At 49.0% G+C, this 25,229-nt stretch overlaps 1 protein-coding gene across 5 annotated transcripts in view; it reads right to left on the bottom strand.

The window, feature by feature from the left end:
• The window catches only part of SIPA1L3 (signal induced proliferation associated 1 like 3), a 253,122-nt gene that overhangs the window by 106,324 nt on the left and 121,569 nt on the right, over window positions 1-25,229 (bottom strand). The gene's annotated exons all lie outside the window — the stretch shown is intronic.

Raw genomic sequence — 25,229 nt, 5'->3', positions numbered from 1 at the left:
AAAAAAAAACCAAAAACAACTTTTATTATGGAAATTTTCAAAGGTACCCAGAAGCAGAGAGAAGAGCATGATTAGCCACCCTACCAGCTTCAACACCATTATTTCTCATTCCTTCCATCTGTTCCCCAACTCCTCCATGGTGTTTTTGACAGGACTGCTCTTGTTTACTCACTCAACTGTGTCCGATTCTTTGCGACCCCATTGACTGTAGCCCGTCAGGCTCCTCTGTCCATGGTATTTCCCAGTCAACAATACTGGATTGGGTTGACATTTCCTTCCAGAGGATCTTCCCAACCCAGGGACTGAACCTGAGTCTCCTGCATTGGCAGGTGAATTCTTTACCACTGAGCCACCAGGGAAGCCCTTTGACAGGATATTTTAGAGTAAATCCCAGACATCAGGCCATGTCACCTATTGGGCTTCAAAAAAAATAACCACGATACCTTTATCATAGGGGCTTCTCTGGTAGCTCAGATGGTAAAGAATCTGCCTTCAATGCAGGATAACTGGGTTTGATCCCTGGGTCGGGAAGATTCCCTGGAGAAGGGAATGGCTACTCACTCCAATACTCTTGCTTGCGAAATCCCATGGACAGAGGAGCCTGGCAGGCTACAGTCCATAGGGCTGCAAAAGAGTTGTACATGACTGAGCGACTAACACTTTCACTTTTTCACACCCATCTAGATAAATAAGAATTCTTTAAGGTCAGGTAATAACCCAACTGAATTACATTTCCCCCCCATCGTCTCAGAAGTGTCTTTTGAGAGGTGGTTTGCTCAAATCAGGATCCAAACAACATCTTTGCTCTGCTCTGGCAGATTATATTTCTTAGGTCTCTGCTACTCTACACCTCCCCCTCCCCATCTTGATGATATTTACTTCTGGAAGGAATAGGGTCACTCGTCTCAGAGAGTTTCCCACTTTCAGGATTTGGCTGGCTATTCTCTGTACTGCCCAAGCATGTTCCCCCGCGCCCCCTCTGCCCTGAGTCCTGACTACTGGTGGCTGTATGCAGAGGCTGCCCTGTTGTCTGTTTTCCAGTCCACCTGACCATTCACCCGCCAGAAAGGAAGTGAAAAAGATGGAGGAATCACCATGAGCACTGGTGGATTTTGCGAAGGGACTGTCTCTGGAAATCTACGTGACTGTTAGATACTATGAGAGCCAGTAGATCAATTCCCATCACTACTTCACTGAGATCTCCCCAATAGCTTCTAATTTATTAGAATAAAATCTAAATTGCTCCTGCTGGCTCACTAGCCCCACAAGACTGGCCAGCCTCTCTGATGCCTCTCCCTAGCCCTAAGATCCCATCACACTGGTCTTCTTGTCTGTTCTTCTAACACATCCAGCCCCATTCGGGATATGTGGGGAATCCTTCCTCGGTTTTTCACCAGGCTGGTTCCCTCACTTGACATTCACTCTTTAATGAAGCCTTCCAAAACCACCCTCAAGGCCTTTCTCTGTCACTCTTTCTTCTTTTTCCTTGGCAGTTACCACTAGCTGAAATTACTTTGCTCATTATCTATTTACTGACCATCTCTGCCACTAAATGATCTGTTCCAGAATGGCAGGGGTGTCTCTGTTGTTCACTGATGTAGCTCCAGTTCCCAGAACAGTGTCCGGGACCCTCATTCACTCTTTTAATGTACGAACGAGTGAACAGGGAGCTTCTATCTAACTTGATGTGTATATGCATCCTGACTTGCAGACCTCTGGGGAAGGGAAATTCATCCTTCTTCTGCCCGGCAACATAAAGTCCTCTGCAGGATCACTTTCGTTTGTCTCCACTTTGAGCTTCTGGAAGATGAAACCCTCAGTGGGGAAGGAAGGGGAAAGTGGATCATGGCCTGCGGCAAAACCTGCTGCTTGGCCCAGCAGCTGTGCCCTTTCCTCCTGCCAACCAAACTGATTCTCTACAGGGTGGCAGAGTGCTGGGTCAGCGTCTGACTCAACGGGACCGCAACTTTTCTGTCCCTTAGAATGTGGAGCTGGACACAGCCACTGTGGTCGGTGACTGTGCATGCTTTCTGAGTGAGGAAGTCAAAGGCCTCCTGTGAGAGTATGAGTGTGTGTGTGTGCGCACATGCACACACACGTGCAGGAAGCATTTCACAATTCCTGCCCAGAGGTATGGAGTTAGTTGGCAGAGAGGGAGCGAGCGGGAAGCATGAAGCAGATTCATGGAGCAAAACAGAGAGGAAAGCCTAAGTGTGCTAAGTCGCTCCAGTCGTGTCAGACTCTTGGTGACACCCATAGACTGTAGTCCGCCAGGCTCCTCTGTCCATGGAATTCTCCAGGCAAGACTACTAGAGTGGGTTGTCATGCCCTCCTCCAGGGGATCTTCCCAACCCAGGGATCGAACCTGCATTGACTGGCGGGTTCTTTACCACTGCTCCACCTGGGAAGACTCCTGAGGGGAGTCTGTAACCTCTGAGAAAATGAGAACTAGGTGAGGGGATAGATGTGAGGTAGGGAGCAAAAGGGGACCCTCTTCCTGGTTCCCCAAGAGCACGAGAGCATTCCTGAAGAAGTTGCAGGGAGGCACACAGAGGAGTGGGTGGAGAAGGGGCAAAAAAGTGGAAAGTCCCCAGGGCTGGGCTGGTTAAGGGAGATGGAGGCCAGGTGAAGCTGTGGTGACCTGGCCAGCAGAAGTGTCTTCTGAAGAGGCAGGTGGGCCTCAGCTCCTGCAACTGAGCCTTGCAGGAATGTGAATGCCTGATCATGGGGTTTTTCAAGACAAACTGGAAGTCTGGAACTGTATGCAACATCTCCCAGTTTGAAAAAACAAAATCAGCAGCTATCACAGCAACAAATTTATATGCAGAGATGACCTCTAAAAGGATTTTCAAGAAACCGCTCATGGTGATTGCCTCTGGGGAGGGAAATTGGGTATCTTTTCCCTCCACTCCCAGTCCCCTCCCTCCCCTCCTTAGTGTATTTTCCTTAGTATATATTTCTCTGATTTATCCCTCGTCTCCCTCCCCAAAAGAATGTGAGCTACTGTGTATCCCCATGCTCAGTCATGTCTGACTCTTTGTGACTCCATGGACTGTAGCCCACCAGGCTCCTCTGTCCATGGGATTTCCCAGGCAAGCATACCAGAGTGGGTTGGCATTTCCTTCTCCAGGGGATCTTCCTGACCCAGAAATCGAACCCCCATCTCCTGCATTGGCAGGTGGATTCTTTACCACTGTGCCACCTGGGGAGCCCGTGTATCGCCATGATCTGTGTTTTTGAAGAAGGGGTGGGAAGGAGCCTTAGTTTTCCCTGCACACTGCTGGCGACTGTTTGGATTACTTGCATGTATTTCTAGTCAACAGAATACCTCTCAACAGTATTACAACACATATCACCAGGAAGGCCGACAAAGTCAGCATGTGGGCCGGATTTGAGCAGAGGCTGCTGGTTTGTGACTTTATGTGACTGGTCTTCAGCTTTGCCCGCAATGAGGGCTTGAAGGCAGCCCCATACTCTGCTGGGCCCCAGGTCCCAGGCCAGGCTGGGGGTCCAGGCCAGCAGCACTCAGCAGCTTGCCTGTGTCCTGGGGTCAGCCTGGCAGGGTTCAGAGGATCAGTCTTCAGAGGCCCCGTTTGGGCTGGTTGGGAAAAAAAAAGTGGCCGCAAAGCAACCCTGACTTACTTATGCAAACACTTCTGACAGATGGGCTTTGCTGATGGCATTTTGTTCCCGCTAAGTCAGAAACCCCCAATTCGCTTTGCTCTGTGAAAACACACAGATGTTCTCGAGGCCTCAGCCTCTCTGCACAAATCCCTCCCCGAGCAGGTGCCACTGCATCTCCCCGTGACGTTCCCAGACTGAGTGTGTGATACCCGCAGCCTCCCTGGGGCTCAGGGACCGGTACACATGGGTCCCTTTCCAGCTGCCTCTGTTGAGCTCCCTCTGCCTAAAAGCCCTCTGATCATCCTGATGGAGATACTCACGATATGAGAGCCAGCCTGCCTGGGTTCAGACACTGCTGTGCCATGGACTAGTCACTGAAACCACGACTCAGTTTTAATCTGTAAACTGGGAATAATACCCTCTAGCTCAGGGTTCCTGCTATTATCACCCTTCCTTCTCGTCTCTTTGGCAGGAGCTCTTCCCCCTCCCCCAGTGACAGAAGTGCATGGGGGGGTGGGTTGGGGTGGGGTGGGGTGGGGGTGGGTACAGGACCTCAGCAGAGCATGAAAGGCTGGAGGGTGTCCTGCAGTGACAGGGAATATGGATCTGGCTTTTCCTACATGTGACTTGCAAGGGCCGCTTGGGTTCTTGTCTTTCTTTCCTTTTTAAAAATATGTACTTGTTTACTTGGCTGTGCCAAGTCTTAGTTGTGGCACATAGGATCTTCGATCTTCACTGAGGCATGCAGCGTCTTTCAGGTACAGCATATGGGGTCTAGTTCCCTGACCAGGAATTTAAACCCAGGCCCCTGGCACTGGGAGCATGGAGTCCTGCCCCTGGACCACCAGGGAGTCCCTGGGTTTCTTCCAGGGTTGCTTGGCTCCCGCCTGCTTTTTACAATTGCCCCTCTGGCCCCCTTTTGATTCTTTTTTCCCCCTTTTTGATTCTATGAGGCACTGATAAATCTGCTTCTGCCCAAGACTGTCAAGTCAGGCTTCTGCTGCTGGCATCCAAGGACCCTGACGAATACGCAGTGCTGTGAGCAAAGAAGGCAGCTATGAGTGACAGAGGAGATCAAACGGGGTCCAGGCAGTGGCACAAGGAGAAGCAAGCGACAATGGGGGGCATTTGGCTGCAAGTAATGGTATCACCCAATGGTGTCTTGGGCAATGAAGACATTTCATCATCTCATGGAAGAAGGAGGCCAGATATGGCGGCTTCAGGCTTGGGCCAGGTGAATGATGTCAGGCACTTTTCTCTTTCTCCCCAACCGCTGTCCTGCAGTGCGCAGCTGGCTTGCATCTTTGACTGCGGCCTCATGGTCACAAGCTGGCAGCTATAGTCATGCTTCTCGCTGCACTATTGGCAAGGGCTAAAGAAAAGATGATGTAAGACCATTCTTCTTACCTATCTGCTCTAATCAGGAATGAGGACATTTGCCAGAACACTGCCCCTACCTCCACAGACTTTCTTTTATGTCTCATTGGCCAGAATGTGGTCACTATGGCCACTCTATTTGCCACAGAAGCTGGTGAAGCAAGATCTGTGACCATTCTGATTGCCCTTGGGCCAGGGAGGACTTACATCTGGGGCTGGCCACACTGGTTCCCTGAAAACATCAGGGTCTGTTAGAAGAGCAAGCAACTTATGGTATATCTGTGTAAAGGCTCCCTGACTGTCATTTGTGAGATGCTGGGAACTAACTTGGAGCTGAGAAGACACTTCCTTATCAGGTCCCCAAAGCCTGGAGGCTAGAACAGCAGACTAACAGGCTAGCATCATGGCCCCAGCTTGGCTCTGAAGGGCCCTGCTCTACAGGGCCACAATATCTACCAGAACCTCACAGGGCAGAGCAGAAGGGACAAACACAAGTCTTCCAGTGTTAAGACATTCGTAGTTTGCTCCATGACTTCTTTTTCTAACAACAGCCCAGATTTCCCTTTGAGAACCTGCCTCCTCTAATCTCCATTCAATGGGCTAGAGAAGGGCTTCTTCTCGAGGTCAGGAACAAATCATGTGACCCAATCAGAACCACAGACTCAGTGATGGCTTTGCTAGAAGTGCCGGGGCTGAAGACTGTGCTTTCTCCTCTTACCCCAAGTAGGAGAGGAGGTGAAGGATGGAATCATTGCAGCCATCTTGTGATCACTAGGGGAGAATCGTTTGTGAAAAGTGAAAGAAAGTGAAGTCACTCAGTCGTGTCTGACTCTTTGTGACCCCATGGACTGTAGCCTAACTAGGTTCCTCCATCCATAGGATTTTCAAGGCAACAGTGGAGTGGGTTGCTATTTCCTTCTCCAGGGGATCTTCCCAACCCAAGGATCAAACCTGGGTCTCCTGTGCTGTAGGCAGACACTTTACCATCTGGGCCACCAAGGAAGTCCGTTTGTGAAAGGGGCTGAGGTTTCAGACAATCTGGGGGCTTACAGTCACTATGTGAGTCTCAACATCAGGCCCGAACCTGAAGCCAACCCAATTCTACCTTTGGACATTTTAGTTAGATGACGAAACAACAACAAAACAGATATAACAACTGGTGATTCAGCCATTTCTGGCATATACAAGTCATTCATTTGACCAGTAAGAACTAGTTGGTTCTTAAAACTTATTCATTCATTCACTCACACAACAAATATCTACCACATTCTTAAAGCACTAAAAACTTACTCACTGTGGAGAAAAGGGAATCCTCTTACACTGTTGTTGAGAATGTAAATTGGTGCAGCCACTATGCAGAACAGTATGGAGGTTCCTTAAGAAACTAAAAACGGAATTACCATACGATCCAGTAGCCCACTCCTGGACATATACCTGGAGGAAAACATGGTTCAGAAGGATACATGCACTCCAACGTTCATTGCAGGGCTGTTTACAATAGCCAAGACATGGACGCAACCTAAATGTCCATCGACAGAAGAATGGATAAAGAGGATGTGGTACACACTAATATATAAGATGGAATACTACTTAGCCACTAAAAAGAATGAAATAAGGCCAGTGCCATAACATGGATGAACTGGAGATCATCATACTAAGTAAGTATGTTAGACAAAGACCTAGAAGTAGAATCTAAAACATGATACAAATGAACTTATTCACAAAACAGAAACCTACTCACAGACTTAGAAAATGAAGTTATGGTTAGGAAGGGGAAAGGGTAGGGAGCAGAGTGAGTTGGGGAGTTTGGGACTGACATGCACACACTGCTGCATTTAAAACAGATAACCAATGAAGATCTACTGTACAGCACAGGGAACTCTGTGATCAACACTCTGTAATAACCTAAACGGGAAAATTTGTAAAAGAATAGATACATGTTTATGTAAAAGTGAATCACTTCGCTGTACACCTGAAACTAACATAACATTGTTAATCAACTATATTCCAGTATCAAATACAAATTTAAAAAACACTCACTCATTCAACATTTACTAGGCACATATAGCTCATTCATTCCACAAACACTTCAAATCTGTTATTCAATAAATTTTTTAAAGCATCTACTATTATGTGCTACTGTTGCAGGAAGTGAAGATAGAGAACGGACCATGTCTTCTTTTAAGAATGTACATCCGGTAGAAGGAAGCCAGAGGAATGAGTAAACAGAGACAGAAAACAAGGGACCTTCAAAGGGCAGTCAGTCATATAAAGGAGTCAATGCTGTGACAGGATGGGAGGAGGTCCTACCCTGAAGGCTCAGCGAGGGGGTGCCTTCTGATGGGGGTCAGGACTAAGAGAGGGTGCCTGCTGTGTTCCAGGTGGGCTGATGAGCAAGACTGACGTGTCCAGGCAGGAAAGCTGGGAGAGGCCGTGTACAAGGGGTTGTCCGAGGCCATGGTTCTCTCCCCCAGCTGTCCATTAGAGGCACCAGGGGAGCTTTGTAAAAATACAGGTGTTCCCATTCCTTCCTCAGAGTGTCTGAATCACCTGGCTGGCGGTGGGGCCCAGGCATGAATGTCTTTTAAGAGCTCTGCAGCTGACTCCAATATGCAGCCAGGGCTGAGGACAGAGGGAGAAATGGAGACAGCAAAGAGAGGAGGGTCTGACGTCAAGCCTCGAGAAGCCGCAAATGCCAGAGGGAGCGAGCACACCGGTCCCAGGGGGCTCAGGCCGAGGGGCAGGAGGGCAAGTGTGACACAGGAGGGCCTGGAGGGGGATGTGGTCTGGGGAGGACCAGGGGGTCCACAGGGCTGGATGCTGCCAAGAGGATCACCTTTGGTGGCGATTACTGGTCTGAAGAGGGTATCCCTGGTGGCTTCAGTGGTAAAGAATCAGCCTGCCAATGCAGGAGACACGGGTTCAATCCCTGGGTTGGAAGATCCTGTGGAGGAGGAAATGGCAACCCACCCCAGGATTCTTGCCTCAGAAAGGCCATGGACAGAGGAGCCCGGTGGGCTACAGTACATGGGGTCGAAAAGAGACACAACTGAGCAACTGAGCACATGCAGCATTGGTCTGAAGCGCACTGGTGATGACTGGAGGAGGTATTTTGGAGGACTGCCACTCCAGGGAGCCTAGTTCACACCCCTCAGCCCCAGTGTTGCTGGCCTACACGCTTTCCTTCCGTCAGCTCTTCCACAATCCAGGCAGGCTTCACCTCTGTCCTCCCCTGGCTGAGCTCTCGGGGCTCTGGGCTGCATACACACTCACCTACAAGAGTTAGCCCACTGGATTTTTAAAAAATATATTTTCTTTATTTGGCTGTGCTGGGTTTTAGTTGTGGCACGTGGAATCTAGTTCCCTGACCAGGGTGGAACCTGGGCCCTCTGCATTGGGAAGGTGGAATCTTAGACACTGAACCACCAGGGAAGTCCCAAGTGCACTCTGAATATCTTTTGTTCTCCTCAGGCCTTGAACAGCCCCAAGTCTGTGGTGGACTGGAATCTAACATATGTGTTCTTGCTACGTGGGTTGGGAAGAGGGGAAGGATAATATGTCGGTGATGTTTGTAACAATAAGGCTAATACTACGAGTTCTGATGGATCACATGTGGAGCTACCCTCGTGGGGTGTATTAACTTGTGTGCTATCATTATCCTATTAAGTAGGGACCCTAGCATGCCCATGTTACAGATGAGGCAAGGGTAACACGGCCAAGTCACAAGCTGGCAAGTGGGGCAGCTGGGATGCAAACCTCGACAGTCTGGCTCCCATACCTTCCCTGCTCCACTCTCAATAAAAGATATAGCAGGTCCCATGGGTGTGCTGTATGAATACATGAGTGACGCATGTATCTTTGGAATCAATTCATAAGGACAAAGCTCTAGAATGTCAGCAACAGCTCAGCAGATTTCAGATTAGGAGTCTGTTTTCTTCCTCCTGTATCTTTCCTCAATTTATTGGAAATCTGAGCAAACGCAGGACCGCTTTAGAGCTCCCCTAGGAAATGAGATGGATGGGAATCTCAGAAATCTCATTAGAAACTTATCACGGCAGAGACTCTGCTCCATCAGCCCAAAGAACAAGGAGCAGGGCCTTGACCACGGCCATACACTACTGCGATGTGTTCTATACTCTCAACAGTTCTGACACCAAATGTGTGGGTTTTCCATACCAAGCAACTCTTCAACTGGATGTCCTGCAATTTAGCTCAGTCCTCAGACTAACTACCTGGAGTTAGCACAGACCCCAGAGGTGAAGGGCTTATTCCGATAAGACTGTCCCCACCTCAGACCCCAAGAGCAAGAAGCAGGTCCCCAGGTTCCCTGCACTTCTGTCTGACTTGGCTACAAATCAGGGGCTCCCAAGAGTCTTTCCTCAAGCTCCATCATGTGTGGTAACAGCTCACAGAACTCAGGGAAACACTACTTCCTTTTTTTAAAGATTCTTTTCCCACTTAGGTTATTGCAGAGTGCTGACTAGAGCTCCCTGGGCTATACAGTGGCACAGTGTTAGTTGCTCAGTCGTGTCCGACTCTTTGTGACCCCACGGACTGCAGCCCAGCAGGCTCCTCTGTCCATGGGATTCTCCAGGCAAGAATCCTGGATCGGGTTGCCATTCCCTTCTCTAGGGGATCTTCCCGACTCAGGGATGGAACCCAGGTCTCCAGCATTGCAGGCAGATTCTTTACTGTCTGGGCCACCAATGCTATACAGTCAGTCCTCATTAGTTATCTATTTTATATATAGTAGTATGATTTACTATTACTGGCTTATTAAAAAGGATACACATGAACAGTCAGATACACAGGATGCAGCCCAGAAAGGTCCCAAGTGCAGAAGCTTCTGTTCCCATGGAGTCTGAAGTGCGGTGCCCTCCCAATGCATGGATGAGCTCATCAACCTAGAAGCTTTCTGAACCCTCCTTTTCGGGGTCTCATGGAGATTCCGTGATGAAGGCGGGGTTGATTGGATCACTGGCCACTGGTGATTAACTCAACCTGCAGCCTGTCTCCCTTTCCCAGAGGTCAGGGGGTGGGACAGAAAGGCCCAACCCTCTAAGCACATGATTGGTTCCTCTGGCAACCCTGATGCTATTCAGGGGTTCACCAAGAGTCACCCCTTCAGCATAAACTCAAGTAATGGTTGAAAGGAGCTTATCTTGAATAAGAAAAAGACCGTACCACCCACATCTCTCAAGAGTTTTAGAAGCTCTTGTGCCAGGAACCTGAATGAAGACCAAAATATTTTTCTTACTATATCACAGTATCACATGGTGACAACCTGTAATTTAATATTTAATCTCAAAGAGCCCCGTGAATGGGTGTTTTTAACTAAATGTTCCCGGGCATCCAGGAAGGGTCCATGCTCCTACCTAGGAGTTAAGGGCAGCCCCCACATGGGCACAGGCAGCCATATAGAACTATTTCACTCAAACAGGTCAGAGTTCCCAAGTGGCTCATCCTGCTTCTAACGACATAAATCGGTTAACAGTCTTTTCCTCCTGAAAGAATAGGAAGAAAATTGGAATTATACACTGAAATTTTAGGTATGCATATTGGTTGTTGCTTGTTTGTTTTAATATTTACTTATTTAGTTGGCTGCAGCATGTGACTTCCGGTCTAGTTCCCTGACCAGGGAATGAACCCAGGCCCCCTGCATTGGAAGCATGGGGCATTAGCCACTGAACCACCAGGGAAGTCCTCACATTGCTTTATTTGAATCCAGCAATTCCCCTTCTAGGAACTTCTCCCTGAGGTGTTCACCCCAATGCACCTTGACAGATAGGCTCAAGGTGGTTCAATCACAGGCGCGCTCACACTGCCCCACTGCTGTGATACGGGAGCGCTGCAACTGCCCCAGTGCCCAGGAGCAGATGATGGGTTAAGTGTGTCTGGCTGCCTTTACTCCAGGGAAGGTGCTGCTGCTGTGATAAACAGTGAGGGAGCGCTGTGTCGTGTAAAGGAATCGTCTCCACGGCCTGAAGTAAATGAGCTTGGCTCCTACTTATGGAGAGCTTACTGTGCCCCAGGTGAAATGCTTACACACATGCACCCATTTCATCCTCGTGACTGGCCTGTGAGGGAGGAACTAACCGAGGGACCTTTAAAGACATTTAAAGACAATGCATGGACCTCCCTGGTGGTCCAGTGGCTAAGACTCCTCGCTTCCAATGCAGGGCTGGGTTTGATCCCTGGTCACGGAACTAGATCCCACATGCTGTAACAAGGATCAAAGATGCTGAGTGCTGCGACTAAGACCTGGCACGGCCAAATAAATAAATATTAAAAATAAATAAATAAAGCCAATGCAACTGAGTCCAGAGAGGCTTAGTAACTTGCCTAGGTCACTCAGCTAGAAAGCATGGTTTGTTTGTTTTTTTATTTGGCCATGCTGCACCTTTGCTGCAGCACTCAAACTCTCTAGTTGAGGTGCACGGGCTGTACAGCGTGCGGGCTCAGTAGCTGTGGCGCACGGGCTTAGCTGCCCTGAGGCATGTGGGATCTTCTTAGACCAGGGATTGAACCTGCATCCCCTGCACTGGAAGGTGGATTCTTCACCACTGGACCACCAGGGAAGTCCCCCTAGGCCCATTAGGTTTAAATGAAAGGGGGGCAGATTTTGTTAGTATGAGTGTGTATGTACATAAATCCTATAAAATATGAAAGAAAGTGTCTAGGAAGACATCCGTCAAACTGTTAAGCAGTTACTTCTAAGGAGTAAAGTGGAATGGAGATAAAGGAAAACTTAAAAAAACAAAATATTCTCCCTGGGTATATTATAAACTTTTACAAGCATGCAAGTTCAAGGCCCTCTTCAAGACTCCTATGAGGCTCTGTCTCAAATCCAAATCCTAGAAAGAATGGGTCTTGCATGTCTTCTTCCAGACCTTTTGCTGAGAGTCTATAAGGAAATGCTCACAACTGCACAGCTTGAGGGGCGACTCAGGCTGGGGTTAGGTTTTCAGTTTTAAAAGTGGAGCCTGGGAAGGGAAACATGGGTGGAGCGAAAGCCACACCACAAACACCCTGATGGATGTGGTCAGAATGGAAGAGCCACCCCGCTCCCTGGATTGAGCACAAGTCCCCACTTCAGGCCTTTGGTCACCTGATGCAAAGAGCTGACTCACTGGAAAAGATCCTGATGCTGGAAAGACTGAGGGGAGGAGAAGGGGACGACAGAGGATGAGATGGTCGGATGGCATAACCAACTCAATGGACATGAGTTTGAACAAGCTCCAGGAGATGGTGGTGGACAGGGAAGCCTGGCGTGCTGCAAGTCCATGCGGTTGCAGAGTCAGACATAACTGAGTGCTGAACAACAACAACCTCGCCTCTAGCGCCATGGAGTCTGAAAAATACACATATTTCCAAGTGGAGATTCCTCTGTGATCTGACAGGATGCTTGCCCCTAGACCCCCTGAGGGAAGGAAGCGGCACCCATCTGGGGCTCATGTATTCCCCAGAGAAATGGAAACAGCACTTACCCAAAATGCTTAAACTGGAATAAGTGCTTATACCCTGAGATGAATCTTTTTTTAAATATATGAGTTAACAGCTCCATGGTTGCTTTTCTTACTTATTACCAGATATCAGAGATGTTTCCTGATGTGACAGCAGTAGCATAGTGGTTAGAAGTAAAGACCACTCAGGTTCAATTCCCACCTCTACCACTTAGTTAGACCCTGGGCGGGTGACTTAGATGCCTGATACCTCAGTTTTTCCATCTATAAAATGGAGATAATAATAGGGCATAACTCTTGGAGATGTTATAAACTAATGAATGTAGAGAACTAATGAATGTAGAGAGAACCCTGGCATACAGTGATATATAAATATTAGCAGGTGGCTCAGTGGGAAAGAATTCACCTGTCAATGCAGGAGACGTGGGTTTGATTTCCTGGGTCGGGAAGATCCCCTGGAAGAGGAAATGGCAACCCATTCCAGCATTCTTGCCTGGGAAATCCCATGGACAGAGGAGCCTGGCAGGCTACAGTTGATGGGGTCACAAAAGAGTCAGACACAACTGAGCGACTAAACAACAATGAAAATTACCATTTTCATTTATGTGATAATAATATCTCAAGCAAACAAATAGGACCAAACATGGCCTTGGAATGAACTCTGGTTCCTCTGGGCTCAGAAGCTTATGGCTGGCCAACCTTGAACAAGCCCCTCCTTCCTAGTGGTCCCAGAGCCAGGAGGGCACCCGCTGCCGAGTCCCTGGGGGGTCGGGTGGGTCGGTTCAGGGTGTTACTACCTCCCTGAAGCACATGTGGATTGAGCATCTTGTTCCAATTCTGGGTGCAGTCCTGCTCACTTCAAAAGAGACTTTGAAATGTACAATTAAAAAAGGATGCTTCCTGGAGTCCGGGCACACGTGCCAGGCCCACCCAGGAGCCGCGGCCGTGGCTCGAGGAGCGATAGAGCCGGGCTGGGGGCCTCTGTGGTCAAGGGGAAACCCTTCTGGGGAGACTTAATCAGGGGCACAAGCCCCTTTCCAGGAGTCAGACATCCCTCAAGGGATCACCCCACTTGTACATCCAGTAGTCACGCCACGGGCATTGGTGTGGTCGTCCATTTATTTATTTGGCTGTGCTGGGACTTAGTTACGGCATGTGGGATCTAGTTCCCTGACCAAGGATCAAAACTGGGCCCCCTGCATTGGGAGTGTGGAGTCTTAGCCACTGGACCGCCAGGGAAGTCCCTGTGGTGTTTATTTTGATATTGAAGCTTTTCTGTCAGTGGCTGCTGCCTTGAACCCCAAGTGTTCCCACAATCACAGTTTCGGACAATGCTGGGCCCACAGGGGCTTCAAAGACCCTGCTTCTGAGTCTGCTCTCGTGGCTGCTGCTGGTCGGACTGCTGGTTAAATATCAGTTTGTCCCCCTCTCCCAGGGCTCACCCCTGTGGCCAGGTCAGGCTGCCTTTGGAAGATGATGTCTTGTCAGCGTGGAGCCCGACTTGCTAACTAATCCCAGCTAATTGCCACTGCTAAGATCACATCTGCTGGGCCTGGAGATTAAATCAATATTTGACAATCTTGATTAAACAGAGCCAGGGAATCCTCATCAACGAACATCTGTTAAAGCCCTGTTCTTTCCAGCCTGCTCCTGGGGGGCCGGGCTCCGCTTGTCCTCACCTGAGGACGGCTCTGCGGTGGGGGTGGTTGGTAGGCAGTAGAGCCCCCCAGGAACACCAGGAAGCCTCCCCATGGTGAGAGGGACACACAGAGCTGAGCCCTGATTTCCTGGGTGGTGCCCAGCTGCCAACAGTAACCACCCCTCCCCCATCCAGAGTGCAGGCTCCCTGCAGAACACTTGTCACAAAACTCTGAACTTAAATTTCCTAACGACCCTCGACCCTCGGAGGCAGTGTTCTCAGTACCTCCACTTCAAAATGGGGAAGGCAAGGTTCCGAGAGGGGACATTACTTGCCCACTGTCAGAGGAGCAGGGTTCTGAATCTCGGTCTGGTCACTACTCCAGAGTTTGCCCCGAGATCACTCAGGGGGATCCCTGCACACGAGTATAAGCTGTCAAAAGAGGGAGCCAAATCTGGCTCTTATGGAGCCAGGAGCCCCGGCTGGAGGCCTGCTCCCAAGGTCCAGTCCCCTAAGCTACATGTAATAATGGTGGCCCTGCTAAGAAGCACTGCCCTCACACCTGGCCCTCCTCAATCCACACCGCTTCCTAGGTGGAGGGCCTTACTGTTCTCCCCACTTTACAGAAAGGAACACTGAGGCTCAGAGTGGCAAGCTACCTGTCTGAGATCACCCAGTGAGGAAAAAGGCAAAGGTGGGGCTTGAACCCAGGTGGGTGACTCTATGGCCATCGTAACTACTGTCATCTCTAAAAAGCAGGCATGAAGCCATGAACATGGTGGGTATTCAGTAAACACCTGGCCTCTGTTCCTGGGTAATTGCACGGCAGAAATTAGGCTCTTGCTCTGGAGTCAGATCTCCTGGGACCAAATCCTGCCCCCAAGACAGACCAGAGAGGATTAACAGTGTCGCCTTGTTGGACTGCTGGAGGAGCCCGAGATGACCCCTGTAAGGCCCCACTCCCCACAGTAACTCCCCACAGCACTCATACATCCTCATCCAGGATTAACACACACACACACACACACACACACACACAATAATAATGAAGACAAAGCAGCTACAATCAAAGTACCTTCACGGGGGCGGGGAGGGTCAGACACCCAGACGTTCTGCAGCCACTGTCAACTGCCCTGTCCCCAGGTCCACAGCAGCTCCAAGATCAGGGCGAGTCCTCCATAATCCAGGGAGTCCTGGGTTTCCTGAGTCCATTGAGAAAACCCCCAGCCAAAACTACCAGGGCAACCAGTCAGTCACTCAGCCAGATAACCAGCTAACCAACCAGTCACCTGGCAAGTTAGCCCTTGAGCTGGTCTCAGTTTGCGCCCTCGACCCTGTCCATCTGCATCTCTGCCCCACGCTTCTGTGTCTCTGCTCCACCTCTCTGTGTCCCTGTCCCCGTCTCCCCACGTCCCTGTCCTCGTTCTGTGTGTGTCTCTCTCACACATGTGCACGCACAGATGGCCGCATCACGGCCCTGCACATGTCAGATCCCTGAGTCACAATCCCGTGCTAATTCACCACGGGGGATGTGTCCCAGGCTGGCAGTCTCTGCCTGGTCCCTCTGTTAAGTTCCTTCCAGATTCCAAGTTCCCAACAGCTGCAATCCAAGACCATACATATACACATATATGTATATATATCCAGGCTCATCTCCACCCCGAAATGCAATCTGAAAAGGAAATGGGCTATTTTAATTGGAGAACAAACTCAGAAACTTCAAGAAATAATTTAGAAGAATGGCACGCACTCTTAACAAAAAAAAAATTAGTATTAAAAAAAATCCCAGCTACCTATTTTATGTCTATATAGTTATCAACACAGAGCTGAAATCTGGAAGGCTGTGCTCCAGCTGTAACCAGTTACCCCAGGGAGGGGAGCGGTGGTATGCATACAAGCGATCATCCTGTCTTGGACCCTAAGCTCCCAAACTTCCCCAAGTCACGCACCTTCACTGACACCAAACAGACCACCTGGGCTTACGTACTTGACAGACGACCTGTGCTATTATTTACTAAACATATCACGTGTGCTATTATTTACTTAAGACGGTCCTTTCAACCAACTCACTCACTAAAGCCTTAATAATAACAGTGCTGAAGTCAATATTTTTTCTTCTAATACTCATCAAACAAAATGCACAAATGCGAGCCTTCGTAAGACTTGTCTGTACATCAGCGTGAACGAGCTTTTGTACCAGAAATGCACTGACATCAAAACCAGGATGCAGCTCCCAGACATGATCCTGAGGGGGGTTTAAAAAAAGCCAGATGGAGAACGACATAATATGGGTTATGATTCCATGACGGTAAAGTTCAAAAACAGGCAAAAGGGAGCCATGATCTGCAGCGTTGTTTACACAGGTGACCGAACTTCAAAGCAAGACACGGTGAGCAGGAAGTCCTGAGAGTGGTGGCTTCTGGGGGTGCCGGCAAGATTCTCTCCTTGATCTGGGGTTACAAGAGTGTTTGCCTTTTAACTGTTCTCCAAACTGTGTATCTACGTCTTATGTGCTTCTCTGTGCCTATGTTACGTTCCCCAGTAACAAAGTTTTTAAAGTCTTTTGTATTGTGCGAATTCTTTTTAAAAATGAGATCGTACTTCTATTACATGAGTACAATATACTATTGTACTCATATTATGTAATTTTAAAAAGCAGGTAAATATATGTGAAAGTCTCAGCTGTTTGATCTCTGCACCCACTCTGAAGTACCTGAGGGTCAGTTTTAAGCCTCTGTGGGTGGTACATACAACCCCCCCACACACCCCAGTTGCTCTCAGTCTCACACACACATCGCAGTTGCTTGTGTGCATGCACACGCACGCACACACACACACACATCCCAGTTGCTCTCACTCTCCCAGCACGCACACACACACACACCCACCCCAGTTTCACTCTCCTGGCGTGCACACACACACACACACACACACACACACACACACACCCCAGTTGCTCTCACTCTCTTTTCACTCTCCTGCCACACACAAATAGACACACACACAGAGTTACTCTCACTCTCTTGGCACGTGCGCGCACACACACACCCCCCTGTTGCTCTCAGTCTCCTGGCTCCTCACTCTCCTCTGTAAAAGGATTCCACTTCCCAGAACCTGCAGGGCCACTTCGCCCGTGTGAACACAAACACCCTGGGCAGGCTGGGTAACGTGTACTTCCTCCTAGCCCTGGGGTGGAGGCGGGCGCAGGGAGAGGCGGGGTACCTCACAGTATCAGTTTCAGGACAAGTGTCAAGTGACAGCTGGGGACAGGGTGGGAGGGACAGACACCCACCTGAGAAATACAGGAGGGCTTCTGGGGCACAGGGCTGGGTGGGGTCCTGCCCCTGCACCATACCAGTGAGCTCTGAAGGGCTCTTGACCCGAAACTGGGTGCACAGCCTCCTCTAGGGCCCACGTACCCGCTGACAGCTGGTGAGGACTACAGCTCTGTTTGAACACCACCATAATCAAACATCCTTTCCCAGGACTGCACGCAGGATAGTACTCAGAACAAGGCCAGGTTGAGGAAGACAGGCTGGAAGGGGCAGGGGCTCTCTGGGAGCTCAAACGAGCCCAGGACACCAGGAAACCAGCCACTCACTTGCAGGACAACCATTTTTTTTAATAGTCACAGTTGGTGAAAACTTTTAAGAGGAAACCTGGCAACAGCTTTTAAAAAGGTTCTCACCTTCCAGTAGAGCTACTTCTGGAAACTGATCCCAAAGAAACAGTTAGAAATGAAGAAAAAAATTCATGGCATTGGTTATAAAGGGGGAAGAAAAAAGAACCAACCTCAATGTCTACAGGAGAATGGTTAAATATATTATCATATATCCTTACGACATTACACATTATTATTATTATAAATGCAGATGCAGTCATAGAGAAAAGATTGCAAAAAATTGCAAAATGTTCATCAGGGTTATGTTTTGGAGTTGGGACTACCAGTGATTTATTTTTTATTTTTAAATTTTTTTATTTGGCTCCACTGGGTCTTAGTTGTAGCATATGGGATCTAGTTCCTGACCAAGGACCAAACCCAGGCACCCTGCACTGGGAGCTCAGAATCTTAAACCACTGGACCACCAGGGAAGTCACCCAGTTATTTTTGAAAATGTGTTCTTTAGACCTAAAATTCCTATATTTTCCCAATTACCTTTAATAACTGCTTTCAAAATCAGGGGAACAAAGCAGCAAGTTTTCATTCATTTAATTGATTTCCTTTCACTAGAGGAATGTTTCCTGGTTTCTGTAATAAAGCAGTGAATGAACTAGACCCCCTCTGCCCCACGGCTGGAGGGGGAGATATACATGAATTGTGTGCCCTTACCAAACATGCACATTAGAATAAGCAATGTGAAGAAAGAATGAGCTGATGGAGGACAAGAACAGGGTGCTGCAGCGTGGCTGATCAAGGACGCCTTCTCGGAAGTGGTGGCATTTAAGCCCTGAAGGATGTGAAGTTGACCAGAGAAGGGAGGGTGGTAAGTGAGGAGTACAGATGAAGAGCAAGTGGAAAGACCCTGGAGTGTTGAGGAGTCTAGAGTTGTCCCTCATGGCAGGTTTAGAAGGCAGTGACCCAGCTTGGCTGCCACATAGATGATGAACTCGTTAAGAGGCAGAGGTAGTCCCCCTGGGAGCTGGGGTAGCCATCCCCATAGAGGGCAGGAGTGGTCTCACCCAGAACAGGGGTGGTGCTGATGTAGAGAAGAGGAAGGGCATGGACTGGAGAGGATCTGGTTGCCTCCTCACACACGAGGAACTCCAGGGCACTCAATCCTAAACTGAGTACCAGGTGAGAACCGGCTAGATCAGGTCACCAAGATGCAGGCCACCACTTCTGCTCTCAGCCCCACGCTGCTCAGACTACAGAGGGGCAGAGGGGAGCAGACGAGCCATTACAAGGCAACGTGTTTGGGCTGACAGTCACCTGGTAGGGCTGGGTTCAGCTGTAACAAATGTGACAGGTTTCCAAGGAAAAGCCAGTCCCTACCCTCTGATAGGGTAGGATGTACAGTATTTCAAAATCCTTCCTGGGCAGGCTTCTTTATAAGTGTTGCTCAGGAGACCATAAGGCAAGGAGCATCCCCAATGGGTAGATAAGCAAACTGGGTGCAAATCATGGTGTTTCTTGATAACAAGAGTAAGAATTCGGGCCCTCAGTTGTGAGAATACTGTGACTCTCCACCCAGGCCTGGTCCCGTGCTAAGCACCCATGCCAGCCATCCCATGCTGAATGGTTTATACTTGTGTCTGCATAGACTTCACTGGTGGTGGTGGGTGGTGGTTTAGTCGCTAAGTCATGTCCGACTCTTGCGACTCCATGGACAGTAGCCTGCCAGGCTCCTCTGTCCGTGGGATTCTCCAGGCAAGAATACTGGAGTGGGTTGCCATTTCCTTCTCCAGGGGATCTTCCCAACCCAGGAATCGAACCTGGGTCTTCCACATTGCAGGCAGATTCTTTACCAACTGAGCTACAAGGGAAGCCCATTGACTTCACTGCTGGCTGTCAAATCCACTTTCTTCCTGAATTTGTTTGGAGCAGCGGGAGGTACATACAAAAAGACCGCCTTCTCAGGTTCCCTTGTAGTAATGGCTAAATAGGTGTCTCATTCTGGTCAACAAGAGGTTAAGTGGAAGTCCATTGGGCATGGGGAAAGAGGCCTTCTGGTAGAGTTATTGCTTTCCAATAAAAAAGAGCACATCCTCTGCATCCTTCTCCTTCCTGGAATGTGGATGCCACAGCTGGAGGTGTGGCAGCCATCCTGTGACTGTGAGGCTGAGAGCCACATGCAAGGATTTAGGAGCCCTCTCTCCCAGCCAGTGGCCCTGTGCCAGTCCACCCACTCTCCGTTTCCTTCCCATGTGCAAGAGAGACTATGTTGCGATATGAGGTCCTAACCAGATCCTCATTTTACAGATAAGGAAATGGAAGCTCTTCAAGGACGGGGCACTAGCCCAGGGTCACGTACAGCCAGGAAGAGATAAGGCTGGAATGTTAGCCTGTACTCTAACCACTTCATAGTATCAACAGCTCCTTGAATCTTAGTGAAGAATACTGGCTTTGCAGAAAACTTGGCTTCAATTTACTTCTCCATTCAGTAGTTTGCTTGTCTACCCCGCTCACTAGAAGCACGAGCTTCCTTTGCTCCTTTGCTCTGGGTGCTCCCAAAGGAGCAATGACCAATGCCCTCTTATCAGCCAAGACTGTACTCTGCTACAGGTAAGCCAGGGAAGGTGGAGTGACTCTTCTGAAAAATGGGGGCACCACTGGCTTTACAGGAAGCTGTGAGGGTTCAATGAGGAATGAATGGAAAGCACAGTACCCAATAACTGGTTCCTTATTACTATCACAGAGGTACAATGTGGATCTCCTCTTCCAAAGACCTCTTCTTGTGACCAAAAGGGTCTCTAGGGGATCACCATCTCTAGGGGATTCCTGGATGCAAAGATGATTTCTTGATACAACCCCTAACCCTAACCGAGATGATTTCTCACAGGCCAAATACCCCCAGGATTCCCAGTGAATTCCCAACTACTCTTCCAGCAGCCTCCTCATGCCCTGCCTTGCACTGGTCTTGTCTTCTGCTTGCAGTGGCTGCCATGTATGCCAATCCTTCCTCTTCCGTAGGCCCAGTTCCCAAGCCACCTCCTGGCTGAAGCCTTTCCTGATTTCCCCAACCCACCCGGGACTGCCCCTCAGGAAAGCTACGGGGCCCCTCGTCTGGCCCACTGGCTGCCTGATGTGGTGTCTGGAAAGCTGGCTACCTGGCACTCTTGTTGGGTGCTGTGCTGGCCTCCACAAGACCAGCTCCTGTGGTCTTATGGTCTGTACCGACTCTCCCAGGAGTGCTGGCACCTCCAGGACAAGTTCAAGTCCATCTGATGAATGGGACAAAGAATAATCATGCTGCCCAACATTCATATGGGGCCTACTATGTGCCTGGCACTGTTCTAAGCACTTTATGCGTATTAGCTCATTTGATCAGCACAACAATCCTTTGAGAAACGTCAGTATGTATTAGTCGCTCAGTCGTGTCTGACTCTTTGTGACTCCATGGACTGTAGCCTGCCAGACTCCTCTGTCCATGGAATTCTCCAGGGAAGAATACTGGAGTGGGTTGCCATTCCCTTTGAGAATTATACTTTTATTAACCCCACTTTATATAGGAGGAAATTGAGGCATAGAATGAAGGAACTTGCCCAAGCTCACACAGCTGGTTAATGGCAAAGCTGGTTTCAAATCTTGAAGACTGACACTAGAGTCCCTGCTTTTAACCTCTAGATCTTTCTCCATTGCAAGAATAAATATGCAAATGTCCACGGCATGAAGAGAGTCACCCGGGGTCAGGCTTGAGCAGCAAGAAAGTTCACTTTTTTCCACCTAAGCCACAGCAAACACTCTCATCTCCACATCTCCTTTGCTAACCTGCCAATATTGAGGCTGAAAAAGCTAGATATTCACTTTTGCAACTGAGAAGGCTGCTAGAAGGTAGGAATGCTTCCTCATAAAAGAGCAGTATGGCAGTCCTAGCTGGCTTCCTGCTTTCTGCCTTGCGGCTGAGAGGACATGTTACCTGGAGCCACAGCAACCATTTTGCAACAATGAGGAAAGGTCAAGATGATTTCAGGAGTGCATTCTTGGGGCCCTGACATGTGGAGCTGTGGAACCAATCTCAGAACGGCCTTTTCTCTGGACTTCTTGATCAATAAGCCACTGTGAGTCGACTCTGCATTACTTATATACCAGGGTGAGACATAAAACAATAACATGGTAACAGGCAACAGGCAACCAGGATGGACGGTGAACATCAGTCTTGTTTGTGTCCAATTACTTAAACGTGAGGTCCTTGAGGGGGTCACTGCCAGTGTTGTGCATGGTTGTGTCTCAGCACCAGCACAGTGACTGGCACAGCAGGCACACAGCTGACATTTGGTGACTGATCCTCACTGATGTCCTTGGTGACCGTGGTCAACTGTTGGGAGCGCAGGCGCTACAGTCTGAGTGCCAACTACAGTACCTTCTAGCTCCAAACAGGGCGCCTCGGCTCTCTGAGCTTATGTCTCCTCATCTGTGAGGGCTTACCTCACAGGATTCCAGAGGAAGTGTCAGTATCTATACGTCTGGAGCACTTAGTACAGGACCTGATGCCAGGAATGGGCGGTAGCTGCGACCATTGTCAACCTCTTTTTCCCCTCAGTATTCTTGCCTGTCAAGTGGCCACCATGATCTGTCTCAGCTTTAATGAGCTAGAAATCTGAAACAGTCCGGTACAAAGCATCCTCGCAAGCAAATGTTAATTCTTATCTTTAACTTGTCACCTCCTTGTAAGATGGAAATAACTAAAGTACCTCCCCTCACAGGGTTGACGTGAAGAGTAAGCGGGTTCATATATAAAGCCCCGAGGGCAGCGCCCGGCACAGGTAACCACCAGGAGGCGTTAGCTGCTATTAACTCGACTCGTATGTGGATTCCTGGTACCCTGCTCCCTAGGTGTGTGACCATGGGCAAGTCACCCAACCCTCTGCCTTTCTCTGGGGGCTTCCGACCTGAAATAAAGAATCCGCCTGCCAATGCAGGAGACGCAAGAAATGTGGGTTCAATCCCTGGGTCTGGGAAGATCCCCTGGAGGAGGAAATGGCAACCCACTCCAGTATTCTTTCCTGGGAAATCCCAGGGACAGGAGAGCCTGGTGGGCTACAGTCCATGGGTCACAAAGAGCTGGACACGACTGAGGGACTGAGTATATGGTACACATGGTGAGGGTGGAAAAGGAGGCAGAAGGCAGAAACTGGATATGAATCACTACACTTCTACAAAAGAATATCTTTGTTCTCCCATGGCACGACCTGTTGGGCCTGACAACTTGTTAACTTAGCCTTGGTCACCAAGTCTGGAGGCCTTGCCCAGCTGTGGCCAGTATTTGGTTGTCTACTCAATACTCACTCCCCTCTTCCCCTGGAAGACGCACCCCAACTGGTCAAAGGCAATCAGGGCATGGCATTCCTCTGCTGATCTGACTGGCCAGGTGAGGAGAGCATGTGACCTCAGCTGGACCAATCCTAGCCTAAAGGGAAGTATTTATAACCCATGAGCGACTGGGCTCTCTTTTCCTTCTCTCTTTCTCTCTTGATATCTGTAGACAGGAAAGCAGGTGGCCCTGACTGTTACTGGCAGCCATCTTGGGACAAAGAGGCACATGGGTCATATATATATAGAGAGAGAGAGAGAGAGAGAGAGAGAGAGAGAGAGACTGTAGGATAAAGCTAATGCTGAGAACCTAGATGGCAGACATTTGAGCTGCTGACCCTACCTGGCCTGATACCCACTCCTAGACTTCTAAGACGGATTAAATGTCTTTACCATTTGGCCAGATGATACCAAGGTTTTTGTTACTTGCAACTGAAAGCATCCTTAAAACCACAAAGTAGGCAGCTGTTTTTTGACTGTTCACAAAGGAAAATCCTGCAAGAGGGAAATGGGGCATCTGCGACACCAACAGGAAGCAAGGCGGCATCAAGAAGGTTTACGAGTCTCAAGACGTGTGTCCCCTGCCTGGTGGGACGACATCACACATGGGATGCAGACACAGGCTGTCGGGTTGCCCCTGGTGCCCCAGAGCCCAGGAAACGTTGTGCAGTGGGTTACTCCTTTCCTTCGTTCTTCATAAGAGCCAAGCTGCAGCCAGTTTTCTGTGTTCTATTTGTCCTGAACTCGGCAGGGGGTTAATCCCCAGCTGACTCAGCTGAGTATGAGAGACAGGACAAGAAAGCCCAGCCTGGCTCTCCTGCAGAGACTCTGTTCCTGAATCAAAGGCTGAACTTCTGGATCTGAGAACCCTGAGATATGACTACAGCTAGGCTCTCTGAAATGGCTCACGGCCTGAGGACCTCGGCAAGGACACCCCACTGGCTCGGTGTACCATCACTCCATTAGGATAAAGGGAAAGGCCTGAATGAGATGAAAGGGGCTCATAGAGACCTGCCCTCTGGAGCCAGCCTGCCCTGGTGCCAGTGGCCGCTCAGTTGTGAGGCTGCCTCGTGACCCTGGAAGAGTGATTTCACTTGAGCTGCCTCATCTATAAAATAAGGACAGAAGTACCCACTTCACAGAATTGTTGTGGATAAAATAAACGAATATGTGTAAAGTGCTTAGCATGGAGTCTGGCACAGAGTAAAGGCTTAAGAAATGTGAGCTATTTTTATTTAATCATTAAGATTTGATGGTATGTATGCACCAATTATTGAAGTATAATTACATATAGTAACACATACTGGTTTTAAGTGTACAGTTTGGGGACTTCCCTGGTGGTCCAGTGGCTAAGACTCCACGTTCCTGATGAAGCAGGGGGCCCAGGTTTGATCCCTAGTCAGAGAACTAGATCCCATGTGTCACAACCAAGAGTTCACATGACATAACCAAAGTTCCCATGTGCTGCAATTAAGATCCAGAGCAGCCAAATAAATATCACATATGTTTTTTCCAGTAGTCATGTATGGATGTGAGAGTTGGACCATAAAGAAAGCTGAACACCAAAGAATTGATGCTTTTGAGCTGTGGTATTGAAGACTCTTGAGAGTTCCTTGGACTGCAAGGAGATCAAACCAGTCATTCCTAAAGAAAATCAATCCTCAATATTCATTAGAAGGATTGATGCTGAAGCTCCAATACTTTGGCCAACTGATTCAAAGAGCTGACTCATTAGAAAAGACCCTGATGCTGAGAAAGATTGAAGGCAGGAGGAGAAGGGGATGACAGAGGACGAAATGGTTGCATGGCATCACCAACTCAATGGACTTGAGTTTGAGCAAGCTCTGGGAGATGGTGAAGGACAGGGAAGCCTGGCGTGCTGCAAAGAGTCGGACATGACTGAGCGACTGAACAACAACACATATGTGTGTATGTTTTATATATATAATTTTGACACATGTCTAAAAGTGTAACACACTCTGAACAAGACACGGAGGCTAGCTGACCAAACATATTAACTGAGTGCCTTGTTCCGGGAGTCATCACTGACCCTCTCCTATGGAGGCTGGTCAGCTATAGCCCTAAAAGGCTCCCCAGCCAGCTCCCTTTCCTCCACATTCCGGTCCCTTTGCCGTGGCTCTGTCCTCCAGTTGCT

The sequence above is a fragment of the Bos taurus genome, chromosome 18 (genome assembly GCF_002263795.3).
Source record: "Bos taurus isolate L1 Dominette 01449 registration number 42190680 breed Hereford chromosome 18, ARS-UCD2.0, whole genome shotgun sequence".
Taxonomy (NCBI): Eukaryota; Metazoa; Chordata; class Mammalia; order Artiodactyla; family Bovidae; genus Bos; species Bos taurus.
Note: the sequence above shows the minus strand (reverse complement) of the source record. Positions and strands in the feature narration are given on the sequence as shown.